General features: G+C 44.6%; 1 protein-coding gene across 9 annotated transcripts in view; it reads left to right on the top strand.

Moving 5' to 3' along the window:
• The window catches only part of MBNL3 (muscleblind like splicing regulator 3), a 123,253-nt gene that overhangs the window by 59,390 nt on the left and 38,589 nt on the right, over nt 1-25,274 (top strand). Inside the window, exons 1-2 of one of the 9 annotated variants that reach the window (XM_083422674.1) lie at nt 14,083-15,466; nt 15,846-16,175. The exons of 7 other annotated variants lie outside the window; for them this stretch is intronic. The gene's annotated coding sequence lies outside the window, so the exon portion shown is untranslated. Of the gene's footprint in view, nt 1-14,082; nt 15,467-15,845; nt 16,176-25,274 lie in introns of those variants that run through there. One more of the 9 variants, XM_083422675.1, reaches the window with a different exon arrangement.

Genomic DNA, 25,274 nt, shown 5'->3' with positions numbered 1-25,274 from the left:
TGCTTTGAGCTCTGGCCAGCAGCATGAGCACAGATATTTTGGATAAGCAACGGGGTGAGCTCCCGTTACTCAGTCCCAGCTTCTGCCAAACTAGCAGTTCGAAAGCACACCAGTGCAAGTAGATAAATAGGTACCACTCTGGTGGGAAGGTAAACGGTGTTTCTGTGCATTGCTCTGGTTCGCCAGAAGCGGCTTAGTCCTGCTGGCCACATGACCCGGAAAACCAGAAAAACTGTCCACCAGCTCCCTTGGCCAATAAAGCAAGATGAGCGCCGCAACCCCAGAGTTGACCACGACTGGACCTAACGGTCAGGCGTCCCTTTACCTTTACCTATTAATATGTTTACATTGTTTACATTGCTTTTTATGACATTTGCTCAGTAGCTAAATATTTTGTGCAACAATTTAGCTTGAGTCCTGTACTGGTATGCTTCCAACAAAGCTGCTGAACTAGTTTTTGATCGCTAGACATGTTGATTTTCTCCTGCAGATTTCTGACTTTGGAACTGAGTAACTTGACTTGCAGAGCAGAGGCTGGTGCAGTCTGCCTCCCAAAGGGCTTTGTGGTCCTTCCTTTTTCCTCCAATAAATTTGGAGTCTGTTTGCATTCTGACCTGCAATCCTTCGAGGGTGGGGGGAACCCTATGAATGGGAGGGGTGCAAGGTACCTTGTGTCCAGGTACAAAGCACAAACATTCTTCCCACTGACAAAAACAACTGGTTACACTTTCTTGGCTTACTCAGAACTGCAGTTGGCAAAGGGGAAAAGTGGTGGCAATGATGGCATCACAGCCTGTCATTTCGTGTTACATCCTGGCAGAGCTGTGTAATTAAGGTAACTGAACTGACAGTAATCCATAAAACCTCACATGGAAAATCAGAAGAAAATACCAGTCATTTGCACAGGAGCAACCTGTGGCATCCAGTTTTCAAAGAATGCAGACTTGCAAGCTTAGCCTTTCGAAAATATTTTGGTGAGCAAGGTGCACTTTAAAAAAAAGGATGGAGCTGCATCTATCTAGACAAGCATGTCGTTATTTAAAATACACCTGTGAACTTACAATTCTCCTCACCCTTCATCCCCAAATGGTGCTCAAGCTGGCTTACAAATATCTTTAAATGAAAGATCCATCAAACACCAGTAAAGAAAGACAGAGCAAGAGAATTTTTTTATTTTAAAAAAAATCGTCCAGGGCTCTGATTTGCAGCCCTTGAAAATAGTTTGGAAATATAATTTGGTTTAAGAATACAGCAGTTAGACCTAGGTCCATGGAACATAATCACACTAGGCTAAAAAGAAAAGCAAGCAGTTTTTAATTACCATTCAGAACAATACATGATGTAGAAAAAAGAAAAAGAAAAGGGAAAATAGGAAAGCATAACATGGGTTAAGCTGCTTTGGCCATATGAATTGTTAATGAGAATATACCGGGCTGCCACTGATGATGAATAAGTCTCCAGAGAAGCCGGCCAAATGTTCTTGATTTATTTTTCACCCTAACGCCATCACTTGTCAGCTCAGATAAGCACCCAGAGTGCAAATTGTTAATCCATTGTTGTTAATCCATTGTTGTATGAGAGGCAAGGACTCTTCCTTCCAGAGCTGAAGTAACATGTGTTTGGCTGACCTTTGGTGCACATGTGACCCCATTGTTCCATTGCCTGGTGGTAAATTTCAAATAATTGGGGGGAGGGGGGAGGGTGTAGTTCTTCAAAGCAGATACTCTTCAAAACGAAGTAAAGTTTCTAGGACTAAATTAATAATTTCCAGGTCCTTATGTTAATTTACAAAGTCCAGAACATCTTAGGTCAAGGGTGTTGCAGAGATTGCCCAAACTCTTATATCCCAGCTCCATCACGGAGATCTTTTGCAGGAACATCTCTGATTGTCCTCCAAGTTGGTGAGCCTCACTTGCTAATGACACAGAATGCAGCCCATTAGGGTCCTCTGCCCACTCCTGGGGAAAACTCTGCCGCTAGAGGTTAGGCAAGCACTTTCTCCTTCAACCTTTAAAAGCCTGCTGAAAGCTTTCCTATGCGGCGAGGCTCGTTTGGGCAATTAAGAACATGTCTTTCCATAATGGTTTATTTATGCTCTTTTATTACATATAGTTATTGTTGTAAGCTGCTTTTATTTTTTATGATTGTTGTTGTTTAGTCGTTTAGTCGTGTCCTACTCTTCGTGACCCCATGGACCAGAGCACTCCAGGCACTCCTGTCTTCCACTGCCTCCTGCAGTTTGGTCAAACTCATGCTGGTAGCTTCGAGAACAGTGTCCAACCATCTCGTCCTCTGTCGTCCCCTTCTCCTTGTGCCCTCCATCTTTCCCAGCATCAGGGTCTTTTCCAGGGAGTCTTCTCTTCTCATGAGGTGGCCAAAGTATTGGAGCCTCAGCTTCACAATCTGTCCTTCCAGTGAGCACTCAGGGCTGATTTCCTTAAGAATGGATGCATTTGATCTTCTTGCAGTCCATGGGACTCTCAAGAGTCTCCTCAAGCACCATAATTCAAAAGCATCCATTCTTCGGCGATCAGCCTTCTTTATGGTCCAGCTCTCACTTCCATACATCACTACTGGGAAAACCATAGCTTTTACTATACGGACCTTTGTTGGCAAGGTGATGTCTCTGCTTTTTAAGATACTGTCTAGGTTTGTCATCACTTTTTTCCCAAGAGGCAGGCGTCTTTTAATTTTGTGACGGCTGTCACCATCTGCAGTGATCATGGAACCCAAGAAAGTAAAATCTCTCACTGCCTCCATTTCTTCCCCTTTTATTTGCCAAGAGGTTTTATGATACAGTGGTATATAAATATTTTTTAAAGAAATAATAAGCACCAATATTTAACCCTCAAAAGGGACGTTCATCATCACACCAGTCTCAAGAGCAACTGCATAGGCTTCTGGGCCATTTCTAGACCCTATTAAAGGTGCGGCGGAGGGTTGCTTGTTTTAATTTATTTTAATGAGTTTTCAAATTATTATGGAACTGCCAAGACAAGTCAGCAATAACAAAAATTCAGCAATACATCCAAATAAAGGCAAGGCATACAAAACCTGAGCATATTAAATACTAACTCTAAAATCATGGCAACCATATTTCTGTAGACTGCACAGGAGAGATGCCTGTAAATCTGAAATTAAACTATACGAAATAAAATCCCAGCATGCAGAATATAAATGATCAGGTTCTTCCTGCACCTTAGAGACCCTAATTTATGTTTTATTTCTTCTATAGTAACTAAATTCCAGAGACTTTCCAGCAGTTCTCAACCAGTGAGTCCCCAGATGTTGTTGGACTACAACTCCCATCATCCCTGAGCTCTGGCCTTGCTAGCTAGGGGTGATGGGAGTTGTAGTTCAACAACATCTGGGGACCCACAGGTTGAGAAAGGCTGCTTTATACCATAAGGATGATGTTGTTGTTAGATTTATATACCACTCTTCATCAGAAGATCTCAGGGCGGTTCACAAGATAAAAACATGAGATAAAAGCGCAAATAAATCAAACATAAAAAAAGAATACCCCCCCAACCAAACACAGAAACACATTTAAATGGCAGTAGAATATGAATCAGCCAAAGGCCTGGGTGAAGGGGAAGGTTTTCTCCTGGTGCCTATAGATATATAGGGGAGGTGTCGGAGAAATATCCCTAGGGAGAGTATTCCACCAACGGGGAGCCACTGCAGAAAAGGCCCCTTCTGTTACATACCTCCCTGGCCCAGCCAGCTGTCCCCTCCCTGCTGATTTTTATCAGCCAAGAGGGGCAAGGGTCCAGAGCGCATGCAAGTGGTCACCCTGACCAGTCCAGGCACCTTGTCCACATCCTCAAGCCTTGCCAACTGAAACTCATCCAACACAGCAGGACTAGACAATGCTCTGGACACCCCATGAGAGTTACCTGATAGTACAGATTTCTTAACGATTTCTACTGTGGTTCTATAGAGACCTTGGCAGGTTTTTGGCGAAATGTCCTCATGGCATCCGTCCACATATTTAGTAGGGATAACTGGGGAGAAACCTGAATATGTGTTGTAATAACCCTTGATATCTCTTTACAAATTTCATTCCAGAATAACACCCCATGTGGGCATTCATGCTTGAAATGGAAAAAGCCCCTCTCTTCCCACAACAGTTTGATGATGCACTGGAAGTAATGCGAGATAATTTGAGTAGGTGTACAATGCTACTGGTGTAGAATTTTTAAGTAGAATTTTAAGAACTGATTTTTAAAGAACATTTTCTCACATGCAAAGACGCTGAATGCACGACTTAGAATCCAGCGTGTCTTCCAGCCTCCATCCGCTGTGCAAATATTGCAGTGCCCAAAAGGTCATCCTGTTCAGCTAACATGAGGCCTCTACCTCCACAACCTAGATTTAGGACAGTTTGTTCGAAACCGGCTACGGATCTAGTAGCATGCGTTTGCAAACTTCAATCTGCCAATAAATGTTTGAACTGATTAACCTGTAACTAATTAAACCCAGCACTTCAAGGCAAGTGCTGCTTTTAATCTTTAATTTCCCAACTACTAAAATCAGCCTGAGGCCTTTCTTGGGTTCACTTTGAAGGCCAGGCAGCAGGTGGCCTCTCCTTCCCTGGAGATTTTTAAGCAGAGGTTGAATGGCCACCTGTCATGGATGATCTAGCTGAGATTCCTGCCTTGCAGGGGGTTGGAATCGATGATCCCTGGGGGTCTCTTCCAACTCTATGATAGGCAGACATAATTGACTTTCTTAGAGTGATACCTTTTGCCTCCAGATCCTTTGAGCAGTGGTTTTAAATTCTGTGGGTTGCCTTTATTTCCAGCCTATGTTCTTTGCATATCTGCTGCAGGCTGTTAGCACTGGGGGTGGGAGAGACTGTTCTTGCGAACTAAGAAGGGGAAATTACCATAGCACTGAGCTTGCAGCTGCATGAATATTTCAGGAGTTCTCCACAGTTACACATGGCCTTGCATGGTCGGCACGTAGCATGCATGTTGTGGTTTTCTCTCTCTAAGCTTGCTTCAGTAGCCCTGCCTAGGACTGGGTTGGGTCTTGGGTGGAAGGGGAAACTGAAGCCCAGTCTGTTCGCTGTGATTGCCGTTGTACTGTCTGAGCACCTGAGAAACCACCAAGGCTGGAGACAACTGTTAAATTCTTTGGCAGTCTCTGCCACTCTCGCCTTGTTCAAACTGAGTGGTCTCCCACGCAGAGGGAAGGGGGCAGAACTGGGACCTGTCAGCCAGTGCATGCCAGGGCCCTGCAGGATCAGGCCTGCAAACAACCGGATGGAAGATGCATGTGTAATCCAGGTCAGGCCAGAGTCAAGGATGAAAGCTGCAGAGATAGGTGGATGCAGGTACAGGGTTATCGTAGAATTGGAGAGGTGGAGGGGACCCCAAGGGTCATCTATTCCAACCCCCTGCAAGGGCAGAATCTCAGCTGAAGCTAAGTTGTTGTTCCTGAGTCAAGGTCAGGCATGTTGCCCAGTTCCAAAACATGCCAGAGCAAGGCAAGGAGGAATCCTCCATTTGGCAAGTTGCCTACTCTGAGGAGCCAAACCTGAAGCAACACTTGATATCAGATTGCAGAGAGGAACCCTATGACCCTCCATCGGTGTTAGAAATTAATCAGGCGCATTTTGCTACTGGCATGGGTCCAAAGTGCGACTGCATGGAGATTTCTGGGCGCCAGGTTGGCGACCAGAATCTAAGAACCTCTGCCTTAGTCGATAGTTAATACCATGCCCACTGTGTTTGCTTCTCCTTCTTGCATGCTGGGACAAGTGAACAAGCGACAGTCAATAAATGTGGTCGAGATCATGGAATTGTAGCATTGGGAGGGACTCCGACCGTCATTTAGTCCAACCCCCTGGCAAATAGGCATTCTGTTGTAGCGACCTAACCTAGGTTTAAGGTGCCATTTGGCACCTAGCTTATCTATCTGAGTTTCTAACACTGCCCTCCATATGTTTCTGGACTTCTTGTTTGAGGGACTACTGAAACTGTTGAACTTGGGCAAAGCAAGCTGTCCTTATTGACTTATCAGATGTGCTGCAATGTGTAATCTGATGTGCTTGCCACACCAGCCCGAGATCAGTATCAGAGGCACCAACTTGGCACTGCTCAGAAAGTTGGCAGTGGTGTGCTGAGATTAATGTGCAAGCCAATCGTCATGTGAGCAATGGGCGTTGGGGGCTGTAAAAGTGTTCATGTGAGCTTTGGCTTTCAGGGCAATCTTCTGTTCCTGGTTGTGACAGATGCCTGGCTATGGCAGAAGGACAGGCTTGGCTTCTAAACTGCATGCACAGAATGTTTCATTTACGGCTCTTCAGCAGAAGATTTCAGACTACCTTGGTTTGAGGCACTCGATGTGGGGCACAGAAGTGGTGGAACGGCATTGGAAGGTGTGAAATAGGACGGCTGGCAGGGTATAGTAAGCTGTCGTGCATATATAGATATAGCTATGGATACACACCTGGTCAGACTATTATTCCAGGGTGGATTTGATTTAAATCAAATTGATTTAAAACACAAGTCAGTAAGACTTGATTTAAATCTCTTTTCTTTTTCTTTTTTTACAGAAAGACTCGTTTTTGCTGGTATAATCTTAATATTTACAACCAGATGAAGGTTTCATTTTTGGAATAATAAATTTTCAGAGTAGTTTTTACAGTTATATCAAAAATTACTGATTTGGTTATACTATTAGAAATACATAGACAGATAATTATGAAATTATTGTGATGTTTAATAAGTTAACTGTTTATATTTGGACAACTTTTCTGCTGTACTTTATTGGAAGGAGAAAAACAATCATTTCCTTAATAACAATTTAAACAATTTATTTAACTAAAGCAATAACATCAGAGCATATGTATCCATGTTTGTTAACTGATGTGGTTAAACTTAAGAAGAAGAAGAAAGAACTTAGACTGAGTTTTAGCACACATGAAAAATTTAAAACATATCCTTATTATAATGTAACCTAAATAGAAAACTATCTTTAGAAAGATTTTTCCTCCAAAAGAATTTTATTTTAAAAATCCAATCTAATTTTTTTTAGAAAAAATCTGATTTAAATAAAAAAATATCTGATTTTAAAAAATCATGGATTTTTATCCACCCAGCCCATCTCCAGGTGTTGCTGATCAACAGCTCCCATCATCTCTTCCCATTGGGCATGCTTTCCTGGCCTGATGGGAGAGGTAGTTCATCAACACCTGGAAAGCCAGAGGCTCCCCACTCCTGGTCTCACTCTAGGCGGCATACTTTGACTGGCTGCATCTGCCCAGAGTTCTCAGACAAGAGGTTTTGCTGCTCACCTGCTACCGGAGTTGCCAGGATTGGACCCTGTGTGCAAAGCATGCGGATAGGTGCGCAGGAAGCTGCCTTATACTGACTCAGACTATCAAAGCATCTAGTTTGGTAGTGTCTACTCTGACTGGCAGCAGCGCTCTGGGGTTTCAGGCAGGTAGTCTCTCTCAGCTCTACCTGGAGTTCCTCTCAGTGGGGTTGAACCTGGCACCTTCTGCGTGCAAGCAGATGCTCTGTGACTGAGCGATGGCCCTTTCCTGCTCTACCTCTGGCCTGTGAACCCACAGCTGCAGAAGAGCATTTGAATTTCCTCTAGGCTATGAGCCGTGCAAATGAGCCCTGCACTGGAATGTTGCAGTGCAGAGTGGCCCTATTCAGTTTTCCAATTGGTCAGCAATGCTGTCCTTCAGCATTGCTTCCTTCCCTCCCACCCACCTAATGTCCTTCGCTGCTACATAGCTGCTGAGCATGCTTCGTCCTCCCTGCACTGGCTCCAGGAGTGGTCCCCTTGGGGTTCTTTTATTAGATGTTTTCAATTCCACAAATTGCAAAGCTCTGGCAGGCTTGCTATCACATCCATCTTCTGCGCACCAGTTGCCATGTTGACTGTAGAAGCGTTGGCGCTCACTCCCGAAAAGTGAAAGAGGGAATCACAAAGCCACCTTCTCTTTAGGTCAGATCCACAGTCATCTTCCCCAGCTGGTAGCTGTTCCCCGCAGAAACTTAGGTTCTTATAAGCTAGGTGCCAAATGGCTCCTTAAACCAGGGTTACAGCCGCCAGAATGGAATTGCCATTTTGAGGCCGGACGGCTCGAAAGTCTTGTTTTTCAATACAACTTTTGCGTTCCTGAAATTCATTCTGATTGTGCAGATAAAATATGAGAAATAGAAATCTACAGAATGGGGTATTTGTGTGTGAAAACAATCCACTGCCAATTACCCCCAGGCATGCACCTCAAGCGGAGGTCATTCCTCTCATCTCAGTCTTAATTCTGCCAAACAGTGAACCTGAGACCTTCTGCATGCAAAGCACCTGTTCTACCCTGAGCTGCAGCCCCACCCCAAACAGTGCCCATACCTGAGTTTTCCTTCTCTGCTGGTTGTACAGAGTCCAGTGAATACGTGTTCTCCCATTGCCCAGTCTCTGGGATGATGCTTCGCCCACCAATCTGACAGTGCTTAAAAGGGCTGGATCCCCACCCTGTTCGGAGATCTAAAGCTTTTGAATTCAGCAGATAAATTCAAATGTATCTTCATTTCTGTTGAGGAATATTTGAGTTTGTCACCCTGAGCCCAGCCCCATGAGATTGCAAATGTAGCTTCTGGTGGTTTACTTCTGCCTCAGAACTGCTGTATCTTGGCCACCTTCCCTCTCAGTTAGCTTGTTGTTGTTTAAATAGCACCATCTGTGCGGTGGAAGATTCAGGGCAGATAAAAGAAAGTCCTTCGCACATCACATAGCTAAACTGTGGAACTCCCTCCCACAGGAGGCAGTGAGGGCCACCCACTTGGATGGCTTTCAAAGAGGATTCAGCAAATTCATGACCATCAGTGTCCAGTAGCCACGATGACTGTGCTTTGGGTAATGGACAGGCCTGGCAGGTCCCTACCTCAAAAGAGGCTTGCAATTCAAAATAGATGCATAAGAAATAGGGGCATGGGGAAAATGTGTGATCATTTCAATTTTATGGACTTTGGTTTAGTCACAGTAAGCTAGCCCTTGCCCACCTGGTGCTCTCCAGATGTTTTGGACTACAACTCCCATCAGCACAAGCCAGCACAGCCATGCTAGGCTGGACAGTGTGGGTCTGCAGTGTGGGATGTGCAAGTGTGTGTGTCAAGGCCGGCCTACTGTATAAAGGCAAAATTTGCACCCATTGCTCTGCCCATTTTTTCCTGCAGCCCCAAGAAGGCAACGTGGGATGGAAAATGCTCTCCACCCTTCAGGCTGAGCTTTGACTCCGGCTCTTTTTCATCTTAGAGACACTGCAAGTCTCTCTTCCTTTCTCTCCTTTTCCTTTTCATTCCTCCCCCACCTTAAAATCAGAGAGGTATAAAACATTCAACAGCTGCCTGCCTTGCTTCGCTGCCCACCATGAAATCCCCTCTGAAACTGGCACGCATCCTGGTGCAAGCTGATGGGCACTTTCTGCGAAGCCCCCACCCAGTTCACAAGGGGTTAATGGCAGGCTTTAAAAATAGCAAGCAAGCCTCCCTTTCTGAGCACCAGGCACCTGCTTGCTTTTAGCGTATATCCCTGGACCCTGAGAGCTTCCCTTTGGCAAAAGTAGCCCTTGCTTGGCAAGCCTGCAGTGCCTCCCTGGCGATGGTTCTCCTTCACCATTCACTAGGCTTACCTCTTCCACACCACCGAAACGGAGGAAACGCATCACTGAAAAGAAGATTGGCTTTACGTAATATTTGTATACGCTAATTTATGCTCATAGGCCGATTTAGAAATTATTGCTGTAGCTAGAAATGCAATCCCATCTCTGCACGGTGGGGAAGATGGTGACCACATGACTTCTGTGCCTTCTCAGTCAGCGGATCAGAGGCTCACTGCTGATGGAGCAGTTTTCAGTGCTATTGGCTGCTTTTCCACCTTAAGAGTTATTTATCTTGAAACCAGACATAGAGTAGACAGCACTTCAGACAGATCAGATGTGAGGAACAGTTAGCCCTTCAAGTGTTGGCTGAACTACAACTCCCAACATCCCTGATGTGTCACCCATGCTTGCTGAGGGCTTATGGGATTTGTACTTCAAGAACATCAGGGGACATCAGGTCCCCCACTTCTGAGAAAGAGGACTCCTTCAAATAGGGGACTCTCCTCTGTAGCATAGGCAGCATGACCAGACATGTGTGCTAATTTATCTGGGTGAAATAGCCAATGCAGTTGTTTTGGATAGATGGCGTTGGGCGTTCATTGAAGGTGACTTAAATTGATTTATTCAGCAGGCTATTGGGTTGAAGGCTGCAGCCTTCTTTGCACAGTATTTATCTTTCATAGTGAAGGCCAACAGGCTTAGGCAATTAGCCATCTGTCTGGACCACCCTTTTGTGGCCTCTCAGATGTTGCTGGACTCTCCGTTCCCTTCAGCCCCAGAGATCATGGCCAGGGATGATGAGCACTTGGAGTCTAGCATAATCTAAAAGGCCATAGTTTTCCCACCTTTGCTCCACACTGACATCAAACCCATTCTCTTGAGGGCTGTGGGATCCTGTGGGAACGTTTATATAATTTAGCAGAGTTTAAATGATCCCCTGTTTGAGTTTATGCAGCGACAAGCGGGTTGCTAACTCATTTGAGTCCTATCAATAATTATACCTTCCTGGTTGATAATCCCTTTCTGTCCCTCTTAAAGAAACTACTTTACTATCAGATTCATTCAGGTTTACAGAGTTCTTCCTGAAGGCAGGCTTAGGTTACATAACAGATAAACTATATACTAGATAGCAGTGAGTCATGAGAGGACTGCATCCGAGTAGTTACCAGTTACCACTCCTTGCAGCAGCCGACCAGCTGACAAAACTGCCTGCACACAGAGGCAGGCAGTCCTCTCAAAATGTTGGACTTGACTGACAGCTTTATATCCCACAGATCCAAGGATGGAGGTAGTCACAGAATCATAGAATCATAGAGTTGGAAGAGACCACAAGGGCCATCGAGTCCAACCCCCTGCCAAGCAGGAAACACCATCAGAGCACTCCTGACATATGGTTGTCAAGCCTCTGCTTAAAGACCTCCAAAGAAGGAGACTCCACCACACTCCTTGGCAGCAAATTCCACTGTCAAACAGCTCTTACTGTCAGGAAGTTCTTCCTAATGTTTAGGTGGAATCTTCTCTCTTGTAGTTTGGATCCATTGCTCCGTGTCCGCTTCTCTGGAGCAGCAGAAAACAACCTTTCTCCCTCCTCTATGTGACATCCTTTTATATATTTGAACATAGTCATCCATGTGCATGGCAAAGGTATTTACCCATTTGGAGGGAATCCCAAGGTTCTCAGAAGTACAGAAGGCAATTAAGTTGTGGGGCAGCGGGGGGGGGGGGGTGACTCTATAGAACAGCCCAATGAGAACTAAACATGATTATTGGCCTCAGAAGGCCAGCAGGCTGGCTGGGTGGGATTGTCACAGAGCAGGGTTTCCCAAACTGCTGGGTTCATTGACTCCTTGACAAACTTACAGAGTAAACATTGACTCCCCCACCCCCACCCCAAATTCTTAGAAATGTAAATGAGCTAGTCAAGAATTATTGACGTATAATCAACATTTTTAAATCATCCATCACCAGAAATCATGCAACGCAACAATAATTTGCAAACAAACAAAGAATGCTGTTATATTGCAGAACTAGCGTATTAAATGCAGAGGTACTTCATTGGCCAGGGAGGTGAACTTTGTGCATGCTCATGGGCTTTATTTCTAAGGCTCATATGTACCTGCAGTAGTGCACAGACCATAAGTTTAAGAATGCTGATCCAGATACATCGAAACTTGGGATAGTAATTGCAAGAACCCATAGCCTGGCTGGTTTCAAGCCAGTGACAAATGGCTATGGGGGCTCTTGAGATGTGCCAGTAAATGTAAGAAATTCTTAAAACAGGGCTTGGAAAATTCCATCCTGGGAAACAATGGAAATGAAATTTGATGATTTGCCAAATTAGTCAATAGTGTCTGCTAGGGAAAATGTCAAAACTATTTCTGAAATTCACCAGCAGCCTCCTAAAAAATTAGGAATGGCTGGTGAATGTCAACATTCACTGAGTTTGTGACATTGGACACAACAAACAATTCTATGTCTGTTTCACTTTCAAAATATATAAAAAATTGTCCAGTAGCACCTTAGAGACCAACTAGGTAAGTTTGTTCTTGGTATAAGCTTTTGTGTGCATCCACACTTCTTCAGATACCTGTTTCACTTTCAGTTATTTTTTTCTTGACTTGTCTGGAGTCCTGATGAATGCATAGATTTGTACATGACTGACTAGATAAATCATTTGAATTTGGGAGCATTTTGTTTTCTTTTATGTCTGTCCTAGCAGATTGTCATTTGTCACCAAATGGTATTTCTACTCCCCCCCACCACCACCACCACCACTTTGATTTGGTGGGAAAATTCCCCAAACAAAACACTTTTTTGCATAGTTTTTTGGGTATTTTTTTTTTTTAAGAAGTGAAATGCTGCAGCAGATGGGCCATCTTACAATGTCAGATATTATTAGAAACATGATCAGTACTAATAAGGTCACTCAGCGAAAGAGGCAGATGAATGCTTCTTGAAAGGTGTCCCAGCTGAGGAATAGCATGAATTTGAGGAAGGTGGGGGTGGGCCTCCAAAAACAGGGAGATTCCCGAGGAGGAGATATCTGGAAGATCCCATGGGCAGGGACGGGGGGGGGGGGGGCAGGACAGAACTGGAATGGAAAGGAACATCTGGTATGCCACAAGAAGTAAATTAGCAATGCAATTGAAGGCTCCTGTGAGCCCAACCACATAGAAGGGGGTTCCCGTTGCATCACTGAATGATTTCCTGCTCTGGTTCATCTCCTTCCATTCAGCCTTCTCTGTAGCCATGTCACATCAGTCACTCCAGACATAGAAATCTGGCAGAACTACCTGCCTTCAAAGGAGGCTGTTAGTTACATCCCTGTGTGGGTCTCCATTCTGTTCCCAGAAACACAAGAATGCGGCACCACCATAGACAACGTAGTTCTTAACACTTATGCTTGGAGGGTGTGTGGATGAATTCTAAAATTAAAGCTCAGCTGAATTTATTTCCAAGTCGCCATTGTGAGGCATCCCAGGGTATCCTTTGAGACAGATGAGTACTTTCTGTTGATAGGCTGTGATTGCAATGTATGCATTTTTCACTGTGGGGTTGTTAGAGGTGGGTTCGGGGTGACTTTTAAGAGACAAGCAGAAGTGTTTCTGGTTGGTTCACACACACACACACACGTTTTTGTCCTGTTTTGTTCACAATTCTGTTTTGGATTTTAATCCATTATGTTAAAACTACTCAGACAGTTACCAGCGTTTTGATGCTTTTAGGCTTAATATACGCTACACCCTGCTTTTATTTTGCGTGGGTGGGAACAAAATAAACTAGTTTTTAAAAATGTATAAAACTAATTACTGCTGGCAATTTGCCACCCTGGAATAAGCTGAATGTCCAGACAAACTTTTCTGATCATAGGTGTAAGTTGCTCCCAGAGTGGCATTTTTTTATAATAATAAAAACTACTGGAATATGCTTTGTGTAAAAACCGGCCCCTAGTCTGAACCAATTCAGCGATTTCAGTGCAGGGAACAAAACTGTCCTACGTCTCTGAGCCCCACAGGGAATGAAGAGGCTGCAGGAGCTCCGGCAAGTGCAATCAAGGTCTAACTGAAAATCTGCTTGCATCTCTAACTTGTGACATTCGTGCTTTTTCCTATTTCTTCCAGCAGAAACAAAACCTGTCTTGCCCTGAGGGTACCCCTCAAGAAAACCGTGCCCCCTTGTTTCTACCTGCTCCACTGGCTGCTGGGCCCCGTCCCACTTTAGAAACTGAAATCCTAATTGCACCCTCCTGCTCATTAACTCCCAACGGCTTCCCCTCTTTTTGTTGCCCCTCTCAACTTCTCCCTCCACCTCGCCTGCAGCTTTGGCCTCCCTTGACCTCAGCTTGGGAGCTCCTGTCACGAGAGATTGGCGAGCGTCTGTCTGCATTGTCCTCCCCGCCTGGGTTGGAAGATGCTGGAGTGATTTGTGCCTGCCCCCTCCCACTGCCAGGTCATAGCTTTGCACATTATCCCAGGAGCCAGCTTGGCCTGCAGCTCGGCAGGGACAGCCGCCCAGGGATTAGGCCTGTCAAGGACCGCAGAGCAGCAAAGGCCGGGGTGAACTGCATGCGTCCCGACACACGCATGGATTTACCAAGATTCCCAGGGTTCAGGAAAAACGCTTCTCCTCTCTTGATGGGAATCACTCTTTAATCTCCCTCCGCCCCAGCTTTTCATGCAAATCCTCAAATTGTGCAGAATGTGTTAGCTTTAGAAGCAGGGGCAGCTAGCTGTTAGGGGTGAGTAAAAATCAATGATTTTTTAAAAAATAAAATGGAATAAATCGGATTTTAAAAATTTAAATCAGATTTTTTTTATTTAAATTGGATTTTTTAAATGAAATGCTTTTGGAGGAAAAATATTTCTAAAGATTTTCTCTTTAAGTTACATTCTAGTCCAAAGGCTATTCATCAGGAAATAAGGATTTGTTTAAAGTTTTTCATGTGTGCTAAAACTCTTAAGTTCTTAAAAAAAAATGTTTAAGCACATCAGTTAACAAACATGGATACATATGCTATAATGTTATTGTTTTAGTTAAATAAATTGTTTCAGTTGCTATGAAGGACATGGTATTTTTCTCCTTCAAATAGAGTACAGCAAAAAAATTACCCAAATATAGTTGACTTATTAAACCTCACAATAATTTCATAATTATCTGTCTATATGTTTTTAATAGTATAATCAATCAGTAATTTTTTATATAACTGTAAAAATTTATTTTTCCAAAAAGGAAACCTTCCTCCAGTTGTCAATATTAAGAGGATGCCAGCAAGGTTGAACCTTTCTGTAAAAGAAGGATTTAAATCAGGCATAGGCAAACTCTGCCCTCCAGCTGTTTTCGGACTACAACTCCCATTATCCCTGACTACTGCTCCTGTTAGCTAGGGATGATGCGAGCTGTAGTCCCCAAACATCGGGAGGCCTGAGTTTTCCTATGCCTGATTTAAATCAAGCCTTACTAACTAGTGATTTAAATCATGATTTAAATAGATTTGATTTTAATCAAATCCACCCTGGGGGCCAGAGAGCCACATTTGCTCATGGCCTGTCCTTCAGGGGCATATGCACACAAAGGCACACGCTTCCTCTCTCATTTGATCTTTTCAGATCAATTGAGGGTGGGGAGGTTATTATTTCCTCTCTGCTCACTCATTAAAGCATGTTTTCCCAAACTTATGTCTCCAGCTGTTTTTGCATCACCCATGACCACTGGCCTTGCCAGCTAGGAATGATGGGAGTTGTAATCCAAAAACAGCTGGAGACCCAAGTTTGGGAAACACTGCATTAAAGAATCCATCCGGTGACCAGGGGGCAAGGAGGGTGATTTACATCTGAGGGCTGGGCTGGGCAAAGTAAAGGTAAAGGTACCCCTGCCTGTACGGGCCAGTCTTGACAGACTCTAGGGTTGTGCGCCCATCTCACTCAAAGAGGCCAAGGGCCAGCGCTGTCCGAAGACACTTCTGGGTCACGTGGCCAGCGTGACATCGCTGCTCTGGCGAGCCAGAGCCGCACACGGAAACGCCGTTTACCTTCCCGCTAGTAAGCGGTCCCTATTTATCTACTTGCACCCGAGAGTGCTTTCGAACTGCTAGGTTGGCAGGCGCTGGGACCGAGCAACGGGAGTGCCCCCCGCCGCGGGGATTCGAACCGCCGACCTTTCGATCGGCAAGCCCTAGGCGCTGAGGCTTTAACCCACAGCGCCAACCCGCGTCCCTCTCTAGGCTGGGCAGAGAGGTTTAATTTTTTCTGCACTGTGCTGGCTTTAATTCTCCCACCCACCCATTCACTTTTTAACCATCTCTACCAAAATCAGTGTGGGTTGTTTTGGGGGGACAGGGTGAGATTTGCTTAGGGGGCTAGATTGAGGCCCCCAACCAGCATAGAAGGTGGTTAGCCACTGGTGCTTAAAGAATCAACTCCATAACAGTATTTCAGAGCCTGAAACATAGCCCAGGCAAGATAAGGCAGCTGTGTGCCAGAGCCCAGGAGCCCAGGATTGAGATCATGTGCCAGGAAGGTGGTGTGAAAGAGCTCACATCTGCCTCTACAAGGTTTGTTTTCAGGATAGAATCCTGACTTCTCCAACCCACCAAGACAAAAGCAGCCCTCAGTGGCTTTACAGAACCTCAGCACACATTCCCTCCTCCTGGGTCCCCGTCCCCAAGTCCCAAGGTCAAAGTAGATGTGCCAGGCAGCACATGATGGTTCATGTGCATGCACAAAGCTAATGTTAACAAGGAAAGGGTTTGCTATGCATGTCAAGGGATTTCATTGTCCTATTACTGCAGGGACTTACAAACACACAACCTGCTTTATAGGTGAATGGAGAAGCATGGCCAGCCCCAGTTTGTGAACATGCTCGCCCAGCAAAATGATACTGAATCCATGGTGGTCTGCCATATAAGCTGGGTGGGCTGTGTTCTGGGTAGTGCAGGGCTGGTTTGGGGGGTATTTGGCCATCATGCAGGAATGGAATGCAGAAAATGTGAAACAGCACTGCTTTTCTCTCTCTCCATTCTTCACTTGGTTAGAAACAGAGGAATAAAGTTGTGAAATCCCATGGGGCGGAGTGGCACATCCCAATTATTCCATTGGGGGACTACAATGAAAAATGTGGTATTGTTATTAGGCTATTTATTTATTTTTACCGTTAAAAGGTACCATATTTGCTTTCAGATGTTTTTATTCTTGCAGTTCCGTAGATTGTTTTTCCTTTTAAATGGGAGAATGCGAATCCAGGGATGATAATGTTTTTGCTTAACCTTGGTCAGTTAAGAGTGTGTTTTGTTTCTTTCAGTATAAGCATATACCGTATTTTTTGTTCTATAAGACTCACTTTTTCCCTCCTAAAAAGTAAGGGGAAATGTGTGTGCGTCTTATGGAGCGAATTCAGGCTGCGCAGCTATCCCAGAAGCCAGAACAGCAAGAGGGATTGCTGCTTTCACTGTGCAGCGATCCCTCTTGCTGTTCTGGCTTCTGAGATTCAGAATATGTTTTTTCTTGTTTTCCTCCTCCCAAAACTAGGTGCGTCTTGCGGTCTGGTGCGTCTTATAGAGAGAAAAATACGGTATATCTCCCTCCCACCCCCCCAATACCCTTCTATTTTTAGGAGCACATGTGAGAAGAATAGGGCTTTCAGTTGAGGCCTGTTAATTTCGGGAGATAGCATGAGTTAAAATGCCAAAACATTTGCTCCTCTGAGGTAATAAATCTTTGCACAGAATGACAGAGGGCAGTTATAGAGAAGTGGAATGTTCAGCTTGAAGACTGAATCTGATCACTTACCAATGGGAAATAGAGAACTCTTTGTTCAAGAGTTGACCTGATTAGTCTAGCGCCTTCCTTTACACCATGAGAGCTAGTAGCTATAAAAAAATTAAAATGGGAAAGTTGATAGCTTCCATGTTGGTACTTTGAGCTGTAAGAAATTCACAGAGGCATTCCTTCAGAACATTTCTGACAAAAAGCATCTTGAGAGGATAAAGAAAGAAAGATTAGAACTGTTTGAGGGGTTCCAGTTAGTCTCCATAGATGTATGACTCCAAGAGACAAAACAGAATGAAGAATTGCAAAACAAGACAGTAGTTGTTGTTTAGTCATTTAGTCGTGTCCGACTCTAAGAGGCTAATTTGGCAAGCAGTTTTCAGAGACCGAACACTGGCTACCTCTTCCATCAGGGTAGCAAACCATGGTCTAGACGGCTTAGATTTCACATAAATTTGATCGTCTTATGCAATACTCCTTACAAACAATTTTCTAGGGGAATTATTGGCCTATTCTTGTTCTAGGAATACTTTGGGGAGGGTGAGGAAGGGGGAGGTTAGCTGGTGAGTATTCAGAATTAACCTTCCAGCTTCTGAAGTCATGATTGCATTTTCTGTTAATCCGCTTCTTGGCATGGCGTGGAGAAAATGAAACACCATTATTAGATTTGAGAGCTTTGCATGGCAATGTTAAGCGTGGCAGAGGCATATTTCTGGGTCTCGAGGTCAGTCTGAGCACATCATGCAGACATTAGTCATGCTTGCTCTACACCTCCCGGCCAGTGCTTTTCCTGCAGGAGAAGTTGCTTGCCTGTTTAGCTGTGTTCTGATATCTAGACTTCCTCAGTGAAATAGATTTATTTCTGGATGGAAAAGAGGCATGGGCTGGGCTTTGTGTTGTGGTTCAGGAAAGTTCATGGTTGTTTTTCTAGTCATAAGAACATAACAGCCCGCTGGATCAGGCCAATAACCCTTCTGGTCCAGCATCCTGTTCTTACAGGGGCCAAACAGATGCCTGCGGGAAACAGCAAGCAGGAACAATCCCCCTTCCTGTGGTTCACTTCCTTCCAGCACCTGGCATTCAAAAGCATTGCAGCCTCACAGCTGGATTGCCATGCTGGCTAGTAACCATTAACAGCCCCTCCTCCTCCAAGTTTGCGGCCATCACTGCCTCCCGTAAGGTCAAGTCCCACAGTTTAACCTTGCATGTGGGAAGGAGGACTTTCTTTTCCTGACCTTCCAACATTCAGCTTCCTTGGGTGTCCCTGAGTTCAGGTGGTATGAGAGAGGAAGCAAGCCCTTTTCTCTATGCGTCTTGCTCCAGAATTAAGGGGTGCCTTGTTTGGGGGGCAAATGTATAGGCAGTTTCATTGAATGTCTGCAAGTTCTAGTGTTCTAAGAGGAGAAAAAATCTTTCAAATTTCGGTCATGTTGCCTCTTACAGTACTCTAAGCTAAAAGGTCCCAAATGCTGCAACCTTTCTTCATAAGGGAATTGCTCTTATGAATCGCCCCCTGATCATTTTAGTTACTTTTCTGAATCTTTTCAAACTCTACCATATCCTTTTTGAGATGAGGCAACCAGAATGGTACACAGTAAGCAAGAGCTGTACTCGGTACACATTGTTTGATGCATAGCTGGCCCTATCTTTAGGCAGAGTGTTCCAGCTGCCTCAGGCAGCAAATACTTAGGAGCCCTAACTGTTCCCTCTGGGTAACCTAAGCTGGCTTGCTCTATGCCCTGGTGCCTTCAAGTAGGGTGGAGGGTGCTGTCCTGTTTGCCAGTGTTAAAGTACGATTCAGTTTCTGTTCTGGAATTGGGATGGGGACATCTTTTCCTTTGCTCAAGGAAACAAAATATATTGGGTTGGCCCTGGCGGGGTTAGCTTTGTTCCTGGAGCCAAGATAAAATAAGACAGCAGCTACCTTTGAGTGCTGCTAGCTGGCAAATAACTTGTAATCTGAACCATTGTGATGTTGTGGGTGGTAGGTGTTGCTTTGCAGCCGTGAGGTCTAGTAACTTTCAAAAAAAAAAGAGTTGGAGGTTTATCAGTTAATAGGATTAGGCCTCACTTGAGAACAGCAGAATAATTACTGCAGCAAGATAAATTGAGAAAGAGTGGCAAGAGCAGTCCACTTACTTCATTGTGGGAGGGAACTCTTTCTTGCTCTCTCACATGCCTTAGGTCTGCTTTACCCAAGAAGCACAACAGAGTGGTATATGAACGGTATTGTTTTGAATGCTGCTGCTGTTATTATCAGTTCCCTTGAGGTGGAAAACTTGCACCAAGGAGATGTTGACTTTCTCAATATGGAGGGTTTAAAAGGCAAAAACAGTGGGGCAGCATTCAGAAATAGTATCCTCCACTTGCAGACTGAATTGGTACAAGTCTACTCTTAAAAGCCTGGTCCATCTCATTCTGCCACAGGCACTGGGAGGTTCATCTAAGTCCTTTATAGACCAGGAAGTCTCTGCCAGGATAACTACAGTATGTGAATTCTGCCTCTCTCTCTTTCCTTCTCTCTCCTTCAAACCCTTCCACATAACACACACACAGCTAGATTGCCATCTGGAAAGACAGCTCCCTGCGTTCTGTGAAGCCTTAAACACCTTTCAGTCATCCTCCCCAAATACTGGAGTTTCTACACAGTCATTCCCCTTGTTTCTCCCCCCTTCCTCCAATTTTCTGCCAATTCTTAATTGGGGCTGGGGGATAGGGTGAAAAGAGGACAGAGGTGCTGCACATTTAATACGCAACTATTAAAAGTGCAAGAGCCCTTGTCTGTTTTTTCACCAGGCCACCCAGCTTTTAACTGCCCCCTTCACTTGTGCAATGACAGCAGTTTGATGTGTACAACCAGCAAGAGACTGTATTTTGCTTCTCTCCAAGAAAAGCTTCACCTGCTCAGCAGATGTCTCTAAAAGATGCACACGGGGCAGTCTGTACCCCCCTCCCTTTGTCATCTCTTGCACAATCTAGAATTTAGATTACGGCAGATTTCTGTTGTTTGAGCTAATGTTGTTCTGTGCACATGCTGGTGGCGCTCTATCCGCCTTGCAAATCTTCCAGAATGTTTCAAGCCTGGAAAAACCTTTGCTAGTCATTTGTGGCCTGTTTGTTTTGTTTGTTTGTTTTTTAAAAACTTCTATAAACAACCCCTGCCAGCTCATCTGGAAGTGATTTTTAACTCACACCAGGTGAGTAACTGTTTATAAGTCAGCCTTATATATGAAGAAGAAAATTTCTGGAGCGAGTCACCTTCCTGTACCTTTTGTGATCTCAGGAAAGCGCTGGAAAATGTGTCCCACATTTCCTGGCATGGGCTGCTTATCCAGATTGAAACTAAATTGTCAGCTCATATGGGCTGTTATTTATAAATCCAGGAACTGTTTATGTTCATTAGGCTGTTGATTTTCTAAACTATGCAGCAACACAAATACAAACTGCCCTGTGTCATTGCTGCACTTGATTTTGATTTCCACAAGCACACCACCCCCTCCTGCCAAGTAAACTGAATCTTATTTCTTGCCACTGGTAATACTACTTTGATGCAGACCTCTTCTTCTTTTTTTATGTTTCTTTTCCAAATACAATGTGGATAATGGGTACAGCCCTAGAATGACTGAGAACTTAGTCCAATATTTTTTTAAAAGTTCCATACTGTATGTTTTATCCATTTCTGTGCTTGCGTCCTATACAGATTATTCATAATCATCAGAATGTATATAATGCTTTCCTCAAGTGCTCAAATCACTATGAGGTCCCATCTGCACTGTACATTTAAAGCATTCTCATCCCACTTTAAACAGCCATGGCTCCCCCTAAAGAATCCTGGGAACTGGTTTGTTAAGGGCCCTGAGAGTTGTTAGGAGGCCCCCTCCCCCTCACAGAACTTCAGTTCCCAGAGTTCCCTGGGCAAAGGGATTGATGGTTAAGCCGTTGCTTTCACTGACTATCCCCTCCCACACACAGCCACCAGGCCTGGGGCTGTGCCTACCGTCTAGTTCTGCGAGGTTCTGTCAGTTTCCCATTTCTCTAGTCTTCAGTTGGGGTCTCCTGATCTTTGCATTGCTTCCGCGTTCATTTGTTTTTAAAGTCCTCGTGAAAATTCACCGCCATCTCCGCTCAGATTTCTCAGATTTTTGTGTATAGTTTTGCCTGGTGTGCACATTTTCACAAGCAGTTTCCCTCTTATATTATGTATTTGATTTCTATCCCTCTTCCTCCCAAAGTGGGCAAACAATAACATAGTAAATTAAAGCGGGAAAAGGGCATGCTGTACTTAAAATAAAATATTCAAAACAATTAAAACCATCTAAAAATACTTTTAAATAGTTTCTCAAATGCAGTTTATACGATATTTTATGTGTACACATGTGTGTGTTTATGAGCCGTTTACCCATATATCTTCAGTTTCGCCTTCATTATTTGGTTGGGTGAACTGCATCACTAAATTTTGAGACTAAGCCTACGTACGCATAACTGGTGTAACCACATTTTGTGCTCCTTCTTCCTTGTGCCTCCCTGTGTTCATTTTTAGATTGTAAGCACCTTTGGGCAGAGACCGGTCTTCCAATAAAGCACATTGATAGTGGTATAACAGAAGAAACAAAAATGGTGGTGATATTTGGTTGTGCTTCAGAGTCCAGGACATACCCGCCCCCAGTGTATTTATCCCTGGGCTGCTTCTATCTCAATAGGCATATTGAGAGCTGAGCCTACTCAAATTCCTGGGTTTAGAGCATGGCTGGAATCTCTGGGAATGAGATGGGGTAGTGTGCAGCAGCAGCAGCAGCAGCAACTGCTATTTGTAGTCATGAAGGTGGCACCTCAGCATTTATTCTCTGGGGCCTGAATGTTCTCTGCTTCCCCATCTGCACAGAGCAAACGAGCAAGCAGCCAGCCTGGCTCCTCTGTTTCATAGCGTTTTGCGCGCACACACACCCGTCGAATGTAGGCAGAGGAAGGTCAGAGGCACTTGCATCCTCAGATGTCCTTGAGAGGGAGATTCAATCAGGCAGGGAAAGTTGTGGAATTGGATTACGAGATTTGCAATGAAAGTGTGGCATGTGGGTGGGGAGCGGACAGAGGAAGGATAACTGCACTTTCCTCTTCTCCGTTATTCTTGATAATTGTTGGGTGTCTAGAAGAAGTGCAAACTGAATCACAGCGTTTTGCAAATGACACATGCCAGTGAAACATGCTGCACACATTTAGGCCACCCTGAGATATTCAGATGCAGGGCAGTATACAGATGTAATAAATAACAACAACAACAGCAACAATTTCCCAGAGAACACAACCTCCCCCCTTCCCCACCCTAGGTTGGGGTTTTTTATGCCTTTCTCCAGCCATCCCTTTCCCCAGAGCCATCATATGCATGGAATCTTCCTCCTTCCCAGTGTTTCTACCCCACCATTCCCAGACCATTAGCATTTCTGCTAGGACTGATGAAAGATGGAATCCCAAAACAGGTCGCAGGTTCCCCTGATCTACATAATACCGATTCTGATGACTCACAACATACGCAAGTTGCAAAATATGTTGCTTATGCCATCATCCCCAAACACCATGAAATTTGTAAAGGAGCGGTGGAGCTCAGTGGTAGAGCAGGTGGCCCCAGGTTCCACCCCCAGCATCTCCAGGGAGGCCTTGGAGAAGATGCAACTGTCTGAAAATTCAAGAGAGTTGCTGACAGTCCATGCGTACCAGGGATGGAGTCCCTGTGGTCTCCAGGTGTAGCTAAACTACAGTTCCCCTCTTCCTTGACCATTGGCTGGGGTTGATGGGAACTGGAGTCCCGCAGTATCTGTAGGGCTACTGGTTCCCCACCCTGTGCAAACAATACTAAGCCGAGTGGACCAACTTCCCATCTTTCTTTAAAACTGGATATCCTGTGATGTAGGAATTACGAAGGGCTACAATGCAGGGCTAGAGGACCTGTTTTGCATGCAGAAAATCTAACATTCAATCCCAGGCACCTCCAGGCAGGGCTGGGAGTGTTCCCTGGCATGAAATCCTACCAGTCAGTGTTGAGCAAGATGGGCCAATGGCCTGACTTGGCAGAAAGCAAGCATCCCAAGTTTTTGTGGGTTCACAGCCTTCTAAGCGGAGTTTTTTATACCAGCTCGTATCTATATTGGATCTGCAAAGTATATATGTGCTGTCGTACATACCCAGGATTTATTGGGAGCTAGGGCTCAGCTCCCACTATCATTACCCAGCAGCATACAAAGTGATGAAAACAAGAGCACTTCTGCGCATACATAGATTGCTGCTCTCTTCTCAGCAACATATATATGCCAATAGTGATATTTATGAGAAAGGAAAACTGATCAGAGGGGAAGAGCTTGTGGGGTAATTTGGTCACATTAGTTCCTAGGAATGCAATGTTCTTCCAAGCTGTTGAGTTTAAAATTGACGTGTGCCACAAATATGATCAGAATGTAAGAAGAGTCCTTTCAGAAACACACACTGGCCAGCTCAGCTCATTTCCTTAGAACTGTACACCTTGTGCATGCCAAACGTTAAGCTGATGCAGCCTTTGGAGGAGCATGTCCATCCAGCCTAGTTCTGGGTCTGCTGCAAGTGGTGGCAGCTCTCCATGGTCGGAGCCACAGGGAGACGGTGGCCTTTGGCTTCTTTGCTGACCCAGGATTCTTTTTTATTTTATTTTTAATGGGTTGCTGGGGATTAAACCTGGGTCCCCCCCCTCCCTGCATGCAAAATAGGTATTCCACTACTGAATTCTCCAAAGATGTAGAATATTATTATTACCATTGGCGGTAAAGCAGGAGAGAATGTCAAGAGACGAACTTTGGGTTGCGTAGTAATGCCAGGAGAAGCTGGAGGCTTTTCTCGCAGTATCTGCTCTGAATTTATTAGGAACTTCAAGCAAATGTTGACACCAGAGCCCACCGCACCCTCAGTTTTTTGCATGAAAACAAATGTGTGTATTGTCCATTTGGGTTGCTTTAAGAGCATTCATGGAGGAGAATGCAATCAGTGGCGATGAGACATGATGTCTGTGCTCTTCCTTCATGGCCAGAGGCTTCTGAAAACCAGTTGCTGGAAACTGCAGGAGAGGAGAGTTGCTCTTGTGCTCAAGTCCTGCTTGCCGATTCTCCATTGGGGCATCTAGCTGGCTGCTGTGAGAACAGGATGCTGGACTAGATGGGCCATTGGCCTGATCCAGCAGGCTCTTCTTAACGTTCCTCAGTTCGCTTCATCAAATGCTTGTAGTGCAACCCTCCACTGTCAGGCATGATTTTATATGCATGATTGCAAAGGGAAGAGAAATGGGAAAGTGGGAGTTTAGTGGCAATAAAATGCAGAAAAAGAAGAAAGATACAGCCTGTGACAATTCATTCTGAGCTTAAATGCATGCAGAGTAAGCACTATGGTCGTTTGCAACATCAGTAACAGGTGATATAGTAATCTTCAAGGCTGCTTTCAGAGAGACACTCCCCCCCCCCCCAGCTTATCTGTCACTCTGTAGAGTTGCTGATCAAAATGATGACTATTTCAGTGAAATCTTGGCTCGGGGATCAAACTTCTGGGGAAGCCAGAAGTGTATACTTCTTAACCGCGCCCACACATTGTTCCCAGATTCCTATAAATGCAAAAACATCTAAGCAGATTTATCCTAAATTTGGTCAAAAGGCATGGTGACATGAGCCTTCCATGTCCAGTCTGTGTATACATTGCTCTAAAGCAGGGATAGGCAACCTAAGGCCTGTGGGCAGCCCAATCACCTTCTCAGTCCGGCCTGCAGACGGTCCGGGAATCAGCTTGTTTTTACATGAGTAGAATGTGTTATTTAAAAGGCATCTCTGGGTTATTTGCTGGGCCTAGGAATTTGTTCATTCCCCCCCCCATATATATAT

The sequence above is a fragment of the Podarcis tiliguerta genome (assembly GCF_965153285.1).
Source record: "Podarcis tiliguerta genome assembly, chromosome: Z".
Classification (NCBI taxonomy): domain Eukaryota; kingdom Metazoa; phylum Chordata; class Lepidosauria; order Squamata; family Lacertidae; genus Podarcis; species Podarcis tiliguerta.
Note: the sequence above shows the minus strand (reverse complement) of the source record. Positions and strands in the feature narration are given on the sequence as shown.